Consider the following 18,761-nt stretch of genomic DNA (forward strand, 5'->3'; position numbering starts at 1 on the left):
AAGGACACAACATCGATCAATTATTTGTACTATAGAAGCAGTCATCAAACCTGATTATACCACCTTCAGCAGAAGGTTTAACTTTCAACGAACACAATTGCATACGCTTGCTGAGGAATTCCTAAATCGTTGAACTAGATCCTTCTCCAGAAGAATACGATAGCTTTATTAGCTTTATAAAGCTGTTCAAAGCTGTCTCACGTAGGTACATACCACGTGGATGTACAACTTACAGACCAGGACTAGACAAAGATGCAAAATTACTTATGAACACCTCTTTGAAGATGACCCATTTTCTAAAGAAACAATACAGGCTGGTGAAGAAATGATACTAGCCATATCAGCTACAAGAAAAGAAAAAGGTGCGAGCTTATGATGCAGCTTGATATGAAACAAACAGTAGAAAGGCATGGCAATTGCTGAAGAACCTCGGAAAACGGTCAACAGCTACTCCTTCGGCCTTTCCTGATATAACACCTAACCAGATAGCACAGTAGTTACTACTGAATGGTAAAGTTAATAAAAAAATCTGTAACTCCAAAGATCCAGAGAACTACTGAGGAGAATAACTATACTGGCACACCTTTCTCACTGGAAGAAGTAGAAACCGCAATATGTTCAATGAAGAACAATAAAGCCGCTGGATTAGATGACATGAGGATGGAACAAATAAAAATGTTTGGACCAGCAACCAAGAAGTGGATCCCAGATATAATGAACATCTGTGTCTCAAGATTGCAAATACCAAAGATCTGGAGGAAAACCAAAGCTGTGACCCTACTGAAACATGGGAAACAACCAACAGGTGCAAAAATTTCCGACCGATATTACTCCTATGCCATCTATGTAAAGTTTTAGAGAGAATGATACTCAATCGAATCTCGGACCAAGTTGACCAAATACTAATCAGAGAACAGTCGGGTTTTCGCCCCGGGAAGTCGTGTTGTGGAAAGATCTAGAACCTGACACAACACATAGAAGATGGATATGAACGTGGGCAGATCACCGGTGTCGCTTTTGTTGATCTTACTGCCGCATATGACACCATCAGTCACAGATCAATGCCACCACGAAAGACTTCCACCTAACACAGTTTTATGAGATGTCTGCTTCAAACTGTACGTTTTTTTGTTCCTCTACAAAACAAGAGGAGTCGATGGAGGACATAGAGAAATGGTATCCCCAAAGGAAGTGTACTAGCCCACTGTTGTATAATATTTACACTAATTACCGGCCAGTTAGTCCTGTTACTAGATCGTTCATTTACACAGATGACATATCACTTGCTGCGCAAGGCAGAACTTTTGAGGAGGAGGAAGTAAAAAACACAAGTCTTAAGGCACTATCTATGATAGCAACTACCTGAAGCCAAACATTTCAAAAATACAAGTGTGTGCATTCCACTTACGGAACAGAGAGGCTGGGAGGAAACTGAGAATAACCTGGTCAACAGCTAACGCACTGTGACACCCCAAAATTCCTCGGAGTAAAGTTGGACCATTCCCTCACCTTCAAAGACCACTGCACAGATACAAAAATGAAAGTCTGTGCTAGAAATAACATTATTAGGAAACTGACCGGCAACGACTGGGGAGCACATCCACATGTCCTTCGCACATCTACCTTTTCTTTGTGAGTCTCCTCTGCTGAATATGCAGCACCTGTACGACAGAACTCCAGCCATGCCAAACAAGTAAATATTGCCCTAAATGAAACAGGACGAATTGTAACCGGCTTCTTGTGGGCAGCCCTTGTTAACAAAGTCTACTACACTACTGGCCATTAAAATTGCTACACCAAGAAGAAATGCAGATGAAAAATGGATATTCATTGGACAAATATATTATACTAGAACTGATATGTGATTACATTTTCACGCAATTTGGGTGCATAGATCCTGAGAAATCAGCATCCAGAACAACCACCTCTGACCGTAATAACGGCCTTGATACGCCTGGGCATTGAGTCAAACAGAGCTTGGATGGCGTGTACAGGTTCAGCTGCCCATGCAGCTTCAACACGATACCATAGATAATCAAGAGTAGTGACTGGCGTATTGTGACGAGGTAGTTGCTCGGCCACCACTGACCAGACGTTTTCTGTTGGTGAGAGATCTGGAGAATGTGCTGGCCAGGGCAGCAGTCGAACATTTTCTGTATCCAGAAAGGCCCGTACAGGACCTGCAACATGCGGTCGTGCATTATCCTGCTGAAATATAGGGTTTCGCAGGGGTCGAAAAAGGGTAGAGCCACGGGTCGTAACACATTTGAAATGTAACGTCCACTGTTCAAAGTGCCGTCAATGAGAAAAAGAGGTGACCGAGACGTGTAACCAATGGCACCCCATACCATCGCGCCGGGTGATACGCCAGTATGGCGATGACGAATACACGCCTCCAATGTGCGTCCACCGCAATGTCACCAAACACGGATGCGACCATCATGATGCTGTAAACAGAACCTGGATTCATCAGAAAAATTGACGTTTTGCCATTCGTGCACCCAGGTTCGTCCTTGAGTACACTATCGCAGGCGCTCCTGTCTGTGATGCAGCGTCAAGGGTAACCGCAGCCATGGTCTCCGAGCTGATAGTCCATGCTGCTGCAAACGTCGTAGAACTGTTCGTGCAGATTCTTGTTGTCTTGCAAACGTCCCCACCTGTTGACTCAGGGATCGAGACGTGGCTGCACGATCCGTTACAGCCATGCGGATAAGATGCCTGTCATCTCGACTGCTAGTGATACCAGGCCGTTGGGATACAGCATGGCGTTCCGTATTACCCTCCTGAACCCACCGATACCATATTCTGCTAACAGTCATTGGATCTCGACCAGCGCGAGCAGCAATGTCGCGATACGATCAACCGCAATCGCGATAGGCTACAATCCGACCCTTATCAAAGTCGGAAACGTGATGGTACGCATTTCTCCTCCTTATACGAGGCATCATAACAACGTTTCACCAGGCAGCGCCGTCAACTGCTGTTTGTGTATGAGAAATCGGTTGGAAACTTTCCTTATGTCGGCACGTTGTAGGTGTCGCCACCGGCGCCAAACGTGTGTGAATGCTCTGAAAAGCTAATCATTTGCATATCACAGCATCTTCTTCCTGTTGGTTAAATTTCGCGTCTGTAGCACGTCATCTTCGTGGTGTAGCAATTTTAATGGCCAGTAGTGTACCTCATGAGCGTAGCACCTCCAGGCATCAGAAGGAGAACGGCACCTGAAATAGAAAGAAGCAGGAGACGGACCAAAGACACTCCCTGTTTGGAAGAGAACATCAACTCAAGTCTAGAAAGTTTCCTCCAGACAACGCAACCAATTCAGGCAACACCTGCAAACCGTAGGATACAACTCTGGCGTAGCTCATCATCAGAGAAATGTTGAGACAACCCCAAAGAAGAACTTGCTGCAGGTCATCACCTCCCATACGAGACATGGAAGATCCTCAGTAGAATGAGAACTGTTATATCTCGGTGTAAGGTGAACGTGAAGAAATGGAGACACATCTCAGGGGACGAACTGTGTAAATGCGGTGAACCTCAAGACCACCAGCACCTACTCAAGAGCACGAAACTATCAGAACCTCTTTCCATGGACGATCCGGTTGTCGCCAGTCATAAGGCAGTACGTGCAGCGAAATTCTGGGCTACACATGGAATATAAACATGCACATATGCTTTGTAATCATTGTATATATAATGTTCTGTTCTGGACACGCGTAAATAAGTAAAAGTGTATGCGCTGCGACATTTAGTTTCCACATAGATGGAATATTATGATCTTTCATCTTTAGTTTTCGCACAAATAAAATTTAATGTGGAACGAGATATATTAATGGAATATTAATTGTCACAAAATTACCCCGAACTCAGGACAACATTGTAACATGAAATCTAAAGCAGTGAAGGTAGAGCTAAATTCATCTGTAGCAGCGATGGACTGGCCTTGTGTTCCTTTATGACACACAGTTAAAACTTTGTTGCAGATTTGCCATGTTATGTAAAATTTGTTTCCTCTACACACAGAAAAACATTTACCACGAAGTTTGTCAGTTTGGTGAGATTTATTTTTCTAATTTTCTTAAAGTCCTATTAATTATTGGCTCAACCGCATAAAAAAACAAGACTGAAAGAAACTGCATTAAGTAAGATAATAAAACAAATCTCTTACACGTTTATTTACGCATATGTTCAGTGGAACCTTATGAGAAAGAAACGGCTCACAGCATAAAATCCTCTAAGCAAGATAATCAGTTCAGTCTGCTAAACAAAAGTTCTGGAAAATGAGAAAAAATAAAGCCACGACACATTCAATAGAATATGCTGATGAACTGTATGTTATGTTTAGAAACAAAGTTATAATGCATAATAAAACTGAGGTTTTTTTTAATTCAACTATTCTCAGATGTCGTTAATTCCATTAATGAGACTTGTTTTCTATGATTTCAATTGATACACTTGTTTCTACAGGTATGCGCAGTGTAATGTAATTACCCACATAACCTACAGAAATAGCTTTCACCACTCTCCAATGGCTGAAGAGGTTTTTTTCCTTTTTCAAAATGATCTGCATTTATATTTATATCAACTTACCTTCCGCTAGTCATCTTTTCAAAGTTATCAGCAGTAGCAGAAAGTTTCCAAGAAATCTACTAACACGTTTTTCCATTTTACAACAAAATAGCTTTGTGACCAGTTCAGATATAATGTACGTACTTGTTGCTTCAATCGCTGATGGCATTGCTATACAAGGACACGTTCAATGTTGCTCCGAAGTAAATTATTTAAGAATAAAACGCTGGAGCGCGCCGTTGTCACAAAATAATACCTCAGTCGCAAAATTATCCACTTTTACAGTATTTCTAATATTACATAAACTGGATCACATAAATGAATTAAATCTTACAATACCCACAAACCGAACAAATATTTTACAGTCACGGTTACAGGAGAATGGAAATCGGGCTTCGTTGTTCGTGAATCCGAATCAGTTATCTTAATCTAGTCCCTTCTCGCCCAACGGGACAATATGCTTATAAGCAAACGCAAGTGTGGGCCACCAGAGCAGTCTTCAGTTACTCTTCCTGTCGCCCTAGACTTCATTATGACAACGCGCAAGTGACGGGCAGCTAATCCCGCCCACGTAGCCGCTGTCATGTGTGCACATCGAGCTCAGACAATGAAGTGAGTCAGTACCGCGAGCTGGTCAGGAGAGTTCTCTCATCGATGCGGGGGCGGTGGGGGTGGTCGGGCACAATGCGGGCGCAATAAGCGCGGGGAGCGAGGGCAGCGCTCTCGCCGAGCACAAAACTTGCCATTGTGGCGTGCGTGATTGATGCGCTATGAAGATGCGTCCTCCACCGGCTTCCTGCTCGCCTTTTTGTGATTTATGGCTTAACAGGAAGAACCTAATGGTGTGAGGAGAGCGTATAGAAACATCGCCGTCTCTAATGAAAGGTTGGCGAGGCGCCACCACACATATGCCGCTCGCTTATCGGAACGCCGCCCACTCCTCTCCTGCACACGCTATTATTTTCCCTACCGCTGGCCCAGACGAGAATTCCGTACATATCAAATCTAGGCGTTCCAATGTTGTTGCTGCCCGTGCTGCGTTCAGATTAGCGCTAATTTACTCGAGCCGCTAGATACGAAAGACGCACACATTAAATGCACTGTTTTCCGCAGGACGCATGTGTACATAGGTTTGAATCTGTCGATTTATGACGTGGCTGCTAAGGAAATATATCTGGCGAGGTGATGCAGTATCCACGAGCAGCATGGTTCAAATCCCAACACGGTCATCGAGTTTAACGGCTTCCCGTGGCTTCCCTTCAAGTAAACAGAGAAAGGGATCTTTCAAAAATGTCCCAGCCTGTTCTCGCTTCCACTCTTACCCAACGGTTTTAGTACATCTCCAGTGCTAAAAGAGAGGTGAATCAGTCTTCTGTTCGGAGTGTGGCATACAGATAGATAAAACTTTTATCTTGGTTACGAGTGCCGAAAGCGAACCACTCACTCACGGGGACGTAAGTACAGACATTAGGCATATGCACATAGGTCACGTAGATACATGTACAAGAAAATTACTGACGGGAAACCTTACAGTAAGTAACAGAGAACTTATCACGAATCTGGAAGGCCACCAGAGAACTTTGAAAAAAAGGAGGAAAAGCAGGGATTGAACGTCTCATCGACGGGGAGGTGTTTAAAGCTGGGATATAAGCTCAGACTGGATAAGGATGCCATCTGACGGATGTATCTGACTTGTACGAAGGCATTCAGAATTCTGATACAGACATTGCCATCTTATGTATACAGGGTGGTCCATTGATCGTGGCCGGGCCAAATATCTCAAGAAATAAGCGTCAAACGAAAAAACTACAAAGAACGAAACTTGTCTAGCTTGAAGGGGGAAACCAGATGGCGCCATGGTTGGCCCGCTAGATGGCGCTGCCATAGGTCAAACGGATATCAACTGCGTTTTCCTTAAAATAGGAACCCCCATTTTTATTACATATTCTTGTAGTTCGTAAAGAAATATGAATGTTTTAGTTGGACCACTTTTTTCGCTTTGTGATAGATGGCGTTCTAATACTCACAAACATATAACTCACAGTTATAGACGAACAGTTGGTAACAGGCAGGGTTTTTAAAATTAAAATACAGAACGTAGGTACGTTTGAACATTTTATTTCGGTTGTTCCTATGTGATATATGTTCCTTTGTGAACTTATCATTTCTGAGAATGCATGCTGTTACAGCGTGATTACCTGTAAATACCACATTAATACAATAAATGCTCAAAATGATGTCCGTTGACCGCAATGCATTTGGCAATACGTGTAAAGACATTTCTCTCAACAGCGAGTAGTTCGCTTTCCGTGATGTTCGCACAAGCAGTGACAAGGTGCTGACGCATGTTGTCATGCGTTGTCGATGGATCACGATAGCAAATATCCTTCAACTTTCCCCAGAGAAAGAAATCCGGAGACGTCAGATCCGGTGAACGTGAGGGCCATGGTATGATGCTTCGACGACCAATCAACCTGTCATGAAATATGCTATTCAATACCGCTTCAACGGCACGCGAGCTATGTGCCGGACATCCGTCATGTTGGAAGTACATCGCCATTCTGTCATGCAGTGAAAGATCTTGTAGTAACAACGATAGAACATTATGTAGGAAATCTGCATACATCGCACCATTTAGATTGCCATCGATAAAATGGGGGCAATTATCCTTCCTCCCGTAATGCCGCACCATACAATCACCCGCCAAAGTCGCTGATGTTCCACTTGTCGCAGCCATCGTGGATTTTCCGTTGCCCAATAGTGCATATTATGCCGGTTTACGTTATCGCTGTTGGCTAATGACGCTTCGTCGCTAAATAGAACGCGTGCAAAAAATCTGTCGTCGTCCCATAATTTCTCTTGTGCCCAGTGGCAGAACTGTACACGACGTTCAAAGTCGTAGCCATGCAATTCCTGGAGCTTAGAAATATGTTACGGGTGCAATCGATGTTGATGTAGCATTCTCAACACCGACGTTTTTGAGATTCCCGATTCTCGCGCAATTTGTCTGCTACTGATGTGCGGATTAGCCGCGACAGCAGCTAAAACACCTACTTGGGCATCATCATTTGTTGCAGGTCGTGGTTGACGTTTCACGTGTGACTGAACACTTCCTGTTTCCTTGAATAACGTAACTATCCGGCGAACGGTCCGGACACTTGTATGATGTCGTCCAGGATACCGAGCAGCATACATAGCTCACGCCCGTTGGGCATTTTGATCACAATAGCCATATATCAACACGTTATCGACGTTTCCCGCAATTGGTAAACGGTCCATTTTAACACGGGTAATGTATCACGAAGCAAATACCGTCCGCACTGGAGGAATGTTTCGTGATACCACGTACTTATACGTTTGTGACTATTACAGTGCCATTTATCACAAAGCGAAAAAAATGGTCCAGCTAAAACGTTCATATTTCTTTACATACTACACCAATATGTGATGAAAAATGGGGGTTCTTATTTAAATAAACGCAGTTGATATCCGTTTGACCTATGGCAGCGCCATCTAGCGGGCCAACCATAGCGACATCTGGTTTCCCCCTTCAAGGTAGACGAGTTTCGTTATTTGTAGTTTTTTCGTTTGATGCGTATTTCGTGAGATATTTGGTCCTGTCACTGTTAATGGACCACCCTCTATATGCATTTCTTTGGATCCACCATTACGGTGCGTTCCCATACAGCACATATTCTTCAAACGGTCGACGTGTCTTGTGCCTTATCAGCACTTGAGGTTGACCAACTTTACTGTTTTTCATCCGGATGTGACGAAATATAGCTACGTGAGTATCTGAGAATGTTCCTCTCTGTTAGTGAGATTTCGGATCTACAGTTGTGCCTAACACATTCTTCTGAACTGCGAATCAAAATGGCACAATAGTTAAAACACTGGACTTGTATTCGGAACTAGTGGGGTTCAAATCCCTGTCTAGCCATCAAACACAATGGTTGTTTTGGAAAAGGGCATTGCTGCTTTCTTTCGTCATCGTTGTCCTGCCGGAGCTTTTGCTTCGTCTCTAATGCCAACACTGTTGGTGGAGTTCTAAATCCTCATCTTCACCCCTTGCTTCCCCTTAACGTATCTTAATAAAACTTTTGAAGTCATTTCTCTTTCAGATTATCCTTAAAATTACAGAGCATGATTTAGGGATCATGACTGTGAGAAATCTAATGAAACATCGTTTCCTTTCTTTATCGATAGGTTTGTTGAATCGGGCTTCGCTATGTTTAAAAGGAGATGAAAGATTGCCCGTCGTGGACGTATGCTTGTGTTCGTCTTCATTTACTTTCCGTACATCTCCTGTTATCCGCTTGGATCGTCCTGTTAGGTCCATTCACGACAAATTTAGTAAAATGACATTCAAACGTGGACCAGTTACGTGAATTCATATTCATTTCCATTAGCGGCCTGGCTAATATTCGGAACATTATGATGTATGTAAACATTATTATAAATATGTCGAAAATGTTGTTACACTTGTAATCAGGGGCAATAAATGATGTTCCATAAGTTTGTTTTTACAGAGTTTCATTAAATATATAATAGCGTACAGCTCAATGGCAGACGATAATGACGCACACAGAAGCTAAAAGAAGCGTCCGAGAAAGAAAGCTAACAAAAAAGCAGTAGTGTTGCCACCTTAAAACAACATTAACATCGTACTACTAACTGTGGTGTCACCGCCAGACACCACACTTGCTAGGTGGTAGCTTTAAATCGGCCGCGGTTCATTAGTACATGTGGGACCCGCGTGTCGCCACTGTCAGGGATCGCAGACCGAGCGCCACCACAAGGCAGGTCTCGAGAGACTGACTGGCACTCGCCCCAGTTGTACGGACGACTTTGCTAGCGACTACACGGACGAAGCATAGCTCATTAGCAGAGCAGATAGTTAGAATAGCCTTCAGCTAAGTTAATGGCTACGACCTAGCAAGGCGCCATTAGTAACATTGCATGTATCTATGGAGTCTCACTTATGTCGTCAATAGCGATGTACCAAGGATGGATTAAAGTTAAGTATTCCAGAAGCTACGTACTTTTCTTTATAGCATTCATTACGTATCCTGTTACAGACCTATCTCTTGCCTGCTAAACGCGTGCCTTTCGGCTACTTCCGTGGCGTGGCGGTCTTGCTACGACACAGCACCAACAATGCTGTCATTATATAATCCATTCAGCTCTTTTATTTATGACATTTATTTACATGATCGATTTCGCAGTTATAGAATTTCATCTTCAGATGTGCTTGTGGCAGCCCAAAACTTTTCGTTGGCCAAGCATGAGACTTCGGTTACTACCTGTTTGGTTTTCATTTTGCACACACACAATAACTGTCATATTTTATGCGTACAGTAGCGCTACTGATTTTCATTGTGGTTGCGTTTTGAATCATTTCATTCAATTCAATGTTTCGGTTAAATTGGACTGCCACAGCCACATCTGGATATGAAAACGCATAATTTCGAAATCTATGATGTGAACTGAATACCATAAACAAATCAACTGAATGGATCACCCAGTAATACTATATTAATGAAATACAGCTGAATGCCCCTTGGATTCCACCCAGAAGATGAATTAGATATATATAGTCTTCAGCCCGGAAACTGGTTTCATACAGCAGTTCTCCACACTAACCTATTCTGCACAAGTGCACAAACTTCATCATTTCTGATATATAGGGTGGTCAACAACGGTCTGAAAAGCTTCTAAAAGTGTTGCAGAGTAGGTTGTGCTGGGAAATAACTGTCGAGAAAAAATTCGACGACGTGCGCCGTTTCCAAGTTAATTAGCGTTGAAGTTAGCCAATCAGGCCCTTGCACGCGCAATTTCAAGCGGCCTGCCAGAGACGGTGTCGTTAGACGTGTTCTCCGTTTAGTTCCCTAAAATCGAGCAAGATAGACACAAAAATTGGAGATTAGATGATAGTAGGGACCAAACACGAGCCAAAGGTTGAGCAACATACATTTCGCGTAAGAACCACGAAGATGGAGATATGAGAAATTAGGGCTCATACGGAGGCATTTAGAGAGTCGTTTTTCGCTCGCTCTATTGGCGAGTGGAACACGAAAGGAAATGACTGGTAACGGTCCAGGGCTCACCTCCCCCACGCACCGTACGGTGGCTTCGGGAGTATGTACGTAGATGTAGATCGCCCATTTTTGACAGAATAGAGGTTCAAATCACCCCTTGTTTTGTATCAGATAACATGAAAACCTTTAAAGAACCAAGCCACTGCTGCTTCCTTCCCCATTTCTTGCTGTGCTGATGGCCACTGCCTAAGAAGAAAATAAAGTTCACCTTTTCTTCATTTACGTACGTGCTATCTTTGAAAATCCCTAGAGGGGCTAAATAAGGAATGTGGTCAAGGGTTCCGTAAAAGTTCTTCCTGTAAACACCCCATGATCTCCAGAAAAATTTTTCACTTTGCTACAGAGTGTGCACTGATATGAAATATCGTAGAAGCTTAAAACTGTGTGCCGGACCGAGACGCCAACTCGAGACCTCAGCCTTATGAGGATAAATTCTCTACCAGCTGAGCACATACATCGCTGCAGAGCAGAAAATTCACCGGCATGAAGCATGAAGTGTTAGGGGGACCCCGTCCTCTTGGAGGGTTGGGACCTCCCGATATAAAAGTAAAGGCTTCAATATTGTTCATACGGCGTAACGTCTTAACATGTACTCGAGCTACTTATTCAATTACATCTCCCTTATTTAAATGTATTCAACCGACCAGTCTGACTCCCCTGCACATGTTTGCCGGATCAATTCGAAATTGCGCCACATAAGTGAATTTTATATTATAATACGTTTTCTAGGGGCCGACATTTTATCAGTAGCATACATTACCACCAGATCTTTCCTTTCCCGTTGGGAAGGACAATCATCCCTCTCCCCTGTTGAAAAGACGGCGCCATTGGCATCCTGGAAAGCAGTGTGGTTCCACGATAGTCTTCCTATTGTCCCGATGGAAGTCGTCTCAGCGCAGAAGACTATAGGATTATTCACAATCTGATTCCGACCAACGGACGCCTCCATCGCATTGGTCTTCGTCCGACTGGACTTTGCGACACATGTTATCAATCTGATACATTATTACACAGGCTTCTCTCTTGCAGACGAGAACACTGGCCTTGGATTCGACAACTATCTCTCCTTACTAGATTACCTGAAGCTGCTTTCTCGTTTGAACTTCTTCTTTGTCCGGACTTTTCTATTTTCTCTCGGACCAAGACTAATTCTATCGTATGGTTCCTCGGACACTACACCCTCTAGGCCAGGGCTTAACAACTGGCCGGTTTTGAGCACGAGTACTCGCGTCTGCTCAGGCACGTGCTCGCGAGCAGATGCAAGGTCGCGGAGTAGGGAGGGAGGCGAAATGCGCGCGCACGTTTGAATAGGGCCGCAGCGTGCCTATTGAATTCGCCCCGACTGTGTAACGTTTAAAGTACTACGATCAGCTCTTAACAGTCACTTCGCTGGTTAAGAATCATGTCAAGTCGCCGTTGTGTAACCCCAACCATGCTTTCGCAGTTCAACCCCCATTGGGAGGAATTGTATCTGTTTACAGAAAAAGATGGTGTTGCAAAATGTTTAGTATGTCACAAAACGCTGAATTCTTTTACGAAATTTAATTTGCAGCGACATTATATGTCGTACCACGCGAAAGACTACGGACGTGGAAAATGTGATTGACCAGATCGTGCACAGGAAGTTATTAAACTTAAAAGGAAGCTATCCGAAGATCTGGACGACGAAGAAAAATCAACTGACGTAGCTCTCAGAGTGGGTTACAACATTGCTTTGTTTTTAGCAAAATCCCTGCGCCCCTTAACTGATGGCGATTTAATAAAAGAATGTTTGGTAGTTGCAGCGGATCATTTGTGTCCATCTCAAGTTGAACAGTTTCGTATTGTGCCATTATCTAACATGACCATTATGCGTCGCATACAGGACATGGCAGACGACGTCCAGAGCCAGCTTGCAAATATCTGTAAAGATTTTATGGCGTATTCTCTAGCTCTGGACGAAAGTGTTGATATCACTGGAACAGCGCAGCTTGCCATATTTATTGGAGGTGTTAATAGAGATCTTCAGGTGAGGGAGGAGCTCCTCGATGTAGTAGCCATGAAGAACACTACAACCGGAGGTGATATTTTAAGTAGTGTTGAAGAAAGTATTGAAAATATAGAATTGTCGTGGAATTCTTTAGTTTCAGTGTCTACAGATGGTAGAGGCATACACTAAGCTAATAAAATTATGTGGCACGTGTACATTCTCCTTTATTTGTTTCATTTGTCGCAGTAATAATTCGTGAGTGATATCCCTAAAGGTGGCCGCGGATTTACATCGACTGGCGGCAGCTGTTGTGTACCCCACGTGACTCTCCCCACTCTCCGCTCTGGTCCGGTAGTGGGGATAGCGTGCTCGCGCTGTTCCGTGCTCGCGCCTTGCTGCTCACAGCTTGCTCCGCGAGCACGTATGTTGTGAAGCCATGCTCTAGGTAGTCGGGCGTGACAACGATTCCGACCCCTTGTTTTCCGTCAGTATATGGTGAACGCGCATTGGAAATGGCAGAGGCTTCCACATTATCGTGCTTTACTTGCAAATGTGTTGCACTTCGTCTTTAATCGTCAAGGTATTGCATAATTATCTCTCCCTTGTTCTAGGGCCTTCCCCCGTTGCATTCTTCCTAGCGAAAAAAAGTGGTTCAAATGGCTCTGAGCACTATGGACTTAACTTCTGAGGTCATCAGTCCCCTAGAAGTTAGAACTACTTAAAACTAACTAACCTAACACACACATCCATGCCCGAGGCAGGATTCGAACCTGCGACCGTAGCAGTCGTGCGGTTCCAGACTGTAGCGCCTAGAACCGCTCGGCCACTCTGGCCGGCTCCTAGGGCTCCTAGCGAAAAACTTTGTTTTCTTTTGATTCCTGAAATTGTGTAATTTATGTCTATCAAGTTTAAATTTAAAAAAAAATAAAAAAAACAGGCCAGTGTCATGTGAGGGACCAGCACAGTGACTGGGGGCGATGGGGACGCGTCGTGGCCAGGTCTCGGGATTCGTTTGGTTAGAAGCCCATCGGTTTGGCGGTCGACTGCGCCTTAAAAAAGTGGCTAACGTCGCACAATGTAGATATAAATTCGTGAGTTCGAGACCATTGGTTACCTTATTTTTTAAACCGTATTTTGGGTGGCTGCTAAAGGTTATCTCGAAGATAATTTGCTTCACTTTCTAACCCACCAGAAAAGAAAAGTTGGTAGTGAACTTCCCCGCTAAAGGCAAAGGTCCCGAGTTCGAATCTCGGTGTGGCGCACTGTTTTAATATGCCAAGAAGTTTCAGTCCATAACCTCAGTTGTAGGCTGTGATCATTTTATTCCAAGTTCCTTTCTCACAAGCTTTCTCGTAAGTGTGGCTAGAAACGCCATTCTAATTCTGTCATTGGTATGTGGCACTGTATGTTTTTCCATAACAGAAGTGTGAAAGAAAATACGGATAGTGTAGAAGTTACGAAGAGTAAGTTTAATAAAAGAATGCAGATATACGTATAACAAACATCGCTCCATAACACAGACTATTACAGACAGTGTTTGAACAGATGTTGAAGATTTTTCTCTTTTTTGTGGAACTCTGTAAAGGTGTATTAACTGCTGGCATACCTCGCATGATAAGAAATTTTGCCTCTATGAATGTTAAAATTACGAGGTACTGCGAAGAAAGGAGGAACGTAAGCAGAAGTTTAACATTCCCACGTGGATACGGTCATTAGACTCAGAGACAAGCTCGAATAGAATAAATGTTGAGAAGAAAATCAGGCATGTATTTTGCAACGGGTATCAGGGCAAAATCTTACTCTGGGTGGCTGGACGGTGCTTTGAGTTCAGAAGCTCAGCCACGGAAACACTCGCTCTGTTTACTAAAGCCACCGTGAGGTCGACAGTACCTCCTTTCCCCACTAACGGGCTCTTAGTAATATTTCGTGAGTTATACGTTCCTCGCGGCGTAGGAAGATGTTACGGGAAGATGAAGACATCCTCTGCTTCTGTGGGGAAGCATTAACGGAGAACACCTCACGAAGTCCTGCCACATACAATATAACCGTAAAAGAGAAGATCATTTGTTAGCTGTGAAAAAAGCGATAGAAGTTGCTATTGCCAGGAAAATGACCAGACGTATGACATGGAAATGTACAACTAAATAAATAAACAAGCAAGTAAATGACAAATAAGTCTTATCTGGTGTGCGGCTCAGCGGTCTCGGTGGAGTGCGTGGTTAATCCGGTGCGCTGGAGCGAGATTGAAGCAAGACGAGCGTGGCGCCTGGCACCCATCGCTCACTGTCCGGCACGCGGGCGCCTGAATTAATGTGGCCTCGACAGTACGCATATGCATGCGCCGCGGCGACAGGTGTAAATACACGACAGATATCGATCGCATGCGATCCTACCGATAGGTCCTTACAGCCTCCTACGAGCATACGACCTAGCGATTACTGTCGAATAGTGTCATTTTGTCTAAGTAGTAAAACGTTATAAAAAGTTCTGAAAGACCACTGTTTGCACTCTAGTCTGAAACAGCTATTGCCTGACCCTTCAAAGACGAAAGTGTAGGTGTTTCATTTGAAAGAAACGTATATTTTAATGTAACTTCGTGTGATACGATAGTGCATCGAGATGATAAACCCTCGGTTGTTTCGCTAGACCACTCCGATTAATCAATGGGAACAGTGATAACAGTCCATCTGGGGCGATGTAACGTGGCAGAGCTGAAACGTCCTTGCAACAAACTATCTAGGGGTATGGGAATGAGCGTTTGGCGTCATTGGCCGGGAGGCCCTTTACGGGGCAGTTCCGGCCGCCTTGGTGCAGGTCTTCTTACATTCGTCGCCACGGGACGACCTGCGCGCCGGATGGGGATGAAATGATGATGAAGTCAACACAAAACCCAGTCCCTGAGCGGCAATCGAACCGGGGCCCTTTAGGATGGCAGTCCGTCACGATGACCATTTTTTTCTTTTTTTGTAACCTCATTTTGTTCGTTTTCGTTCGTTGTATCTGCTCGGGGCGGTCGTCGCAAGACACTCGTTTCAGTTCGTCGTTGCTTCATTAACTCAGTTTTTTTTATTACAGAGGGCAGCTAACCCTCTGATCGAACACGCTGAGTTACCGTGCCGGCTACCATTCAGCTATCGGAGCGAACACTTTCTAGGGTTGATAGATCACGTCATGTGGAACAACTTTTGTTACTGACAAAATGTTATCTGATGCTCCCTGTCGACACGTTGCGTCTTTTAGTATTCACTGGTCCTGGAATGATGAGATTTCACCAATCTAGCAGGGTCTATAAACCATGTGTATAGCATACGCCCCACCTCTGTAAATTCATAGTCATTTTCAACAAGAAAACTGTGGGAATGGGTGCCTCTAAGCGGAGAAATGTATTTTAGAAATGAATCAGGAACTTCAATTTTTCTAGGCCTACTGCCTTTGGATGACAGGCAACACACACTGCCTACGAACGCTGCAAAATGCCTACACCCTGTCACCCTTCAGGGCATTACCAGTCTTAAATGACACGTAATTTCAGAAACCGTTTTGTCTCTAACAACCCCGATGTCCCCACGACGTGATCTATCAACCCTAGAAATTTGGCACAAAGATTTTGAAATCCGCTTTATAACGCAATGTGACAACGAACTCAACCAACAAAATTTTGGAAGTTGTTCAAGAATTGTTTCATAGTGCTCGTGTTTTGGTATAAGAGAACTGCCTCATTACATAATAACTGCAGTTCGTTTGATGTGTTACACCATTTATTTTTGTATCTGTATTGGCCTCCCTCAGGCTTGCTTTCTAGTAGATGTTTAGAAGAAACAGGATCCTTCAGTTTATCGTGCTTGCATATTACAGGCTTTTTTGCACCGTTGTGAAGGCAGTTTACAGAAACGGAGATAATTTGGGTAGCAAACCGAGTAAATAATTTTGTCAACAAAGTTCAGAATCACGCTTTTGACGTGTATAAAGCACGTTGGAAGTTACATATCTTATCGTTGGTATCGAGAGTCACCATTAGAGTTGCATTTGTTTTGGCGTGCAAGCCGTAGCAGTCGGCGCGTAGAGACGAAGAGTAGGAATCCTTTGTTAAAGAGTACCTATCGGCGGTTGCCTCACTCGTCGGAGCAATGGAGTGCAGTGTGACACCAGAAACGTTCACCTTTTTGTTAAAAAGTAGCTATTGATGATGCATGTACGCATGTGTGCCACGTAATAGCACCGGCAGTACGGTGACGCAGAAGTTAAGCCCAATCGTGCATGATATAAGTTCACAACATAGGCGTACATCTACCGCGCCGCGTCGACGGAACCGGTACATTTTAATTATATTCACGTATAGACATATAGGCTTGGGTGACTGACTGTGAAAATGACCCAGATTCCTGTGTAAAATCATTGTGTGAACAGTGCAGTCTGAGAAGCAACTACTTGATAATATAGTGCCACCTCAATCGGTACGAGGTTCATCCAGAAAGTAAAGAACGATTGCGTACCACACCCAGCGCCTATCTCCCACCACTGTGATCGCAAGGGTGCCAGTTAGTCTCTTCCCCAGTCTCAGAGTGAGCAGAGTTTTGTTGGCGAACGACGATGCCTCTTTGTTCTGTAACCTTTCGAAATAGCGGCGCCCGTTAGAAATCCTACCAAATGCGACGTTTTCTGAATGCTGAAAATGGTGGATCTATCAAAATTTACTGGCAAATAAAGGATGTTTACAGTGATTGTGCAATGAAAGAGTCTTCACTAGCGTGGAATGTTGTCGGCAAACGTGTTTTTGATTCATGACAATGCTCGACCTCATGCATCAGCTCGAACTCAGCAAGAACTTCAACGTCTTTAGTGGAAATTTTTGAACATCCTCCTTACAACACTGACTTGGTACTAAGTGATTTTCACTTATTTCTGAAACTAAAAGAAGTTTTGGATGGAAATAACATCGCAAACGACGAAGTCCTCAGACAAACAGTGACATCCTGGCTCATGTCGTGGCCGTAGACAGTATGACATGGGAAAAAGTTAGGATATTTGTGGTAAGGTCTTATGGGACCAAACTGCTGAGGTCATTGGTCCCTAAGCTTACGCACTACTTAATCTAACTTAAACTTACATTAAGGACAACACACACACACCCATGCCCGAAGGAGGATTCGAACCTCCGACGGACGCAGCCGCGCGGGCCGTGATAAGGCGCCTAAGACCGCGCGGCTACCCAGCGCGGCTATGACATAGGAATTGAAAAGTTAGTCCCATGTTAAAATAAGTGTCTTGACAGTTATTTAGACTACATGGAAAAATAGAGTAAGGCACTGTAATTTTGTAAATAAAGTTTTGTGTTGATACCTTTCGTTTTTATTTAGTTGTGCCGAAACGTTCTTTACTTTCTAGACTAGAATGCTGCAACGCTCTATGTTTGACCGGTCACGGCTCGCCTGTTGACGGGGGGACCGAGCCGCTCGTGTCCGGCCCCATACGACTCGATTCGGTCACGTACTCGCCCCATGTCTGTTGTCCGGGTTCCGGACACGCGGATAACCGAGCGTGACCGGTCACCGCTGACGTCTCACCTCACCTCGCCCCGGCTCGCTGCACTGTACTGTACAAACACAACGCCTCTCTGTCCCTGTCTCTCTCTCTCTCTCTCTCTCTCTCTCTCTCTCTCTCTCTCTCTCTCTCACACACACACACACACACACACACACACACACACACACACACACACACACACACACACAATGTATTTGCCTCTCTCTCTCTCTTTTAATACAAAAGTAACGTTTCCAAGACCGCGTACTTGACACAGCTAAATTCATAAAGCACTTGGAAAGTAAAAAGATATTTCAATACAACTGCAGATACAACACGAGTCTCATTTCCAAACAGAAGATATTTTTCCTTTCATTAATGGAAACATTAAATAGGTGCTGTTACCGTAATCTAGAAGACAACCATCATCATAAAGAAAGCATACAAAGAACATTAAACATTTACAGACGTAACTGGTCATACTTTTCATTTGTTTGTAACAGAAACAAAATTATAGTTATTGTTGATCACCAGTAAATCACTAACGCGTTCCGGATTTAATTGGCGTGGCCATATTTTAGTAACATGCCGGCTTTACT

Source organism: Schistocerca piceifrons, chromosome X (genome assembly GCF_021461385.2).
Source record: "Schistocerca piceifrons isolate TAMUIC-IGC-003096 chromosome X, iqSchPice1.1, whole genome shotgun sequence".
Classification (NCBI taxonomy): Eukaryota; Metazoa; Arthropoda; class Insecta; order Orthoptera; family Acrididae; genus Schistocerca; species Schistocerca piceifrons.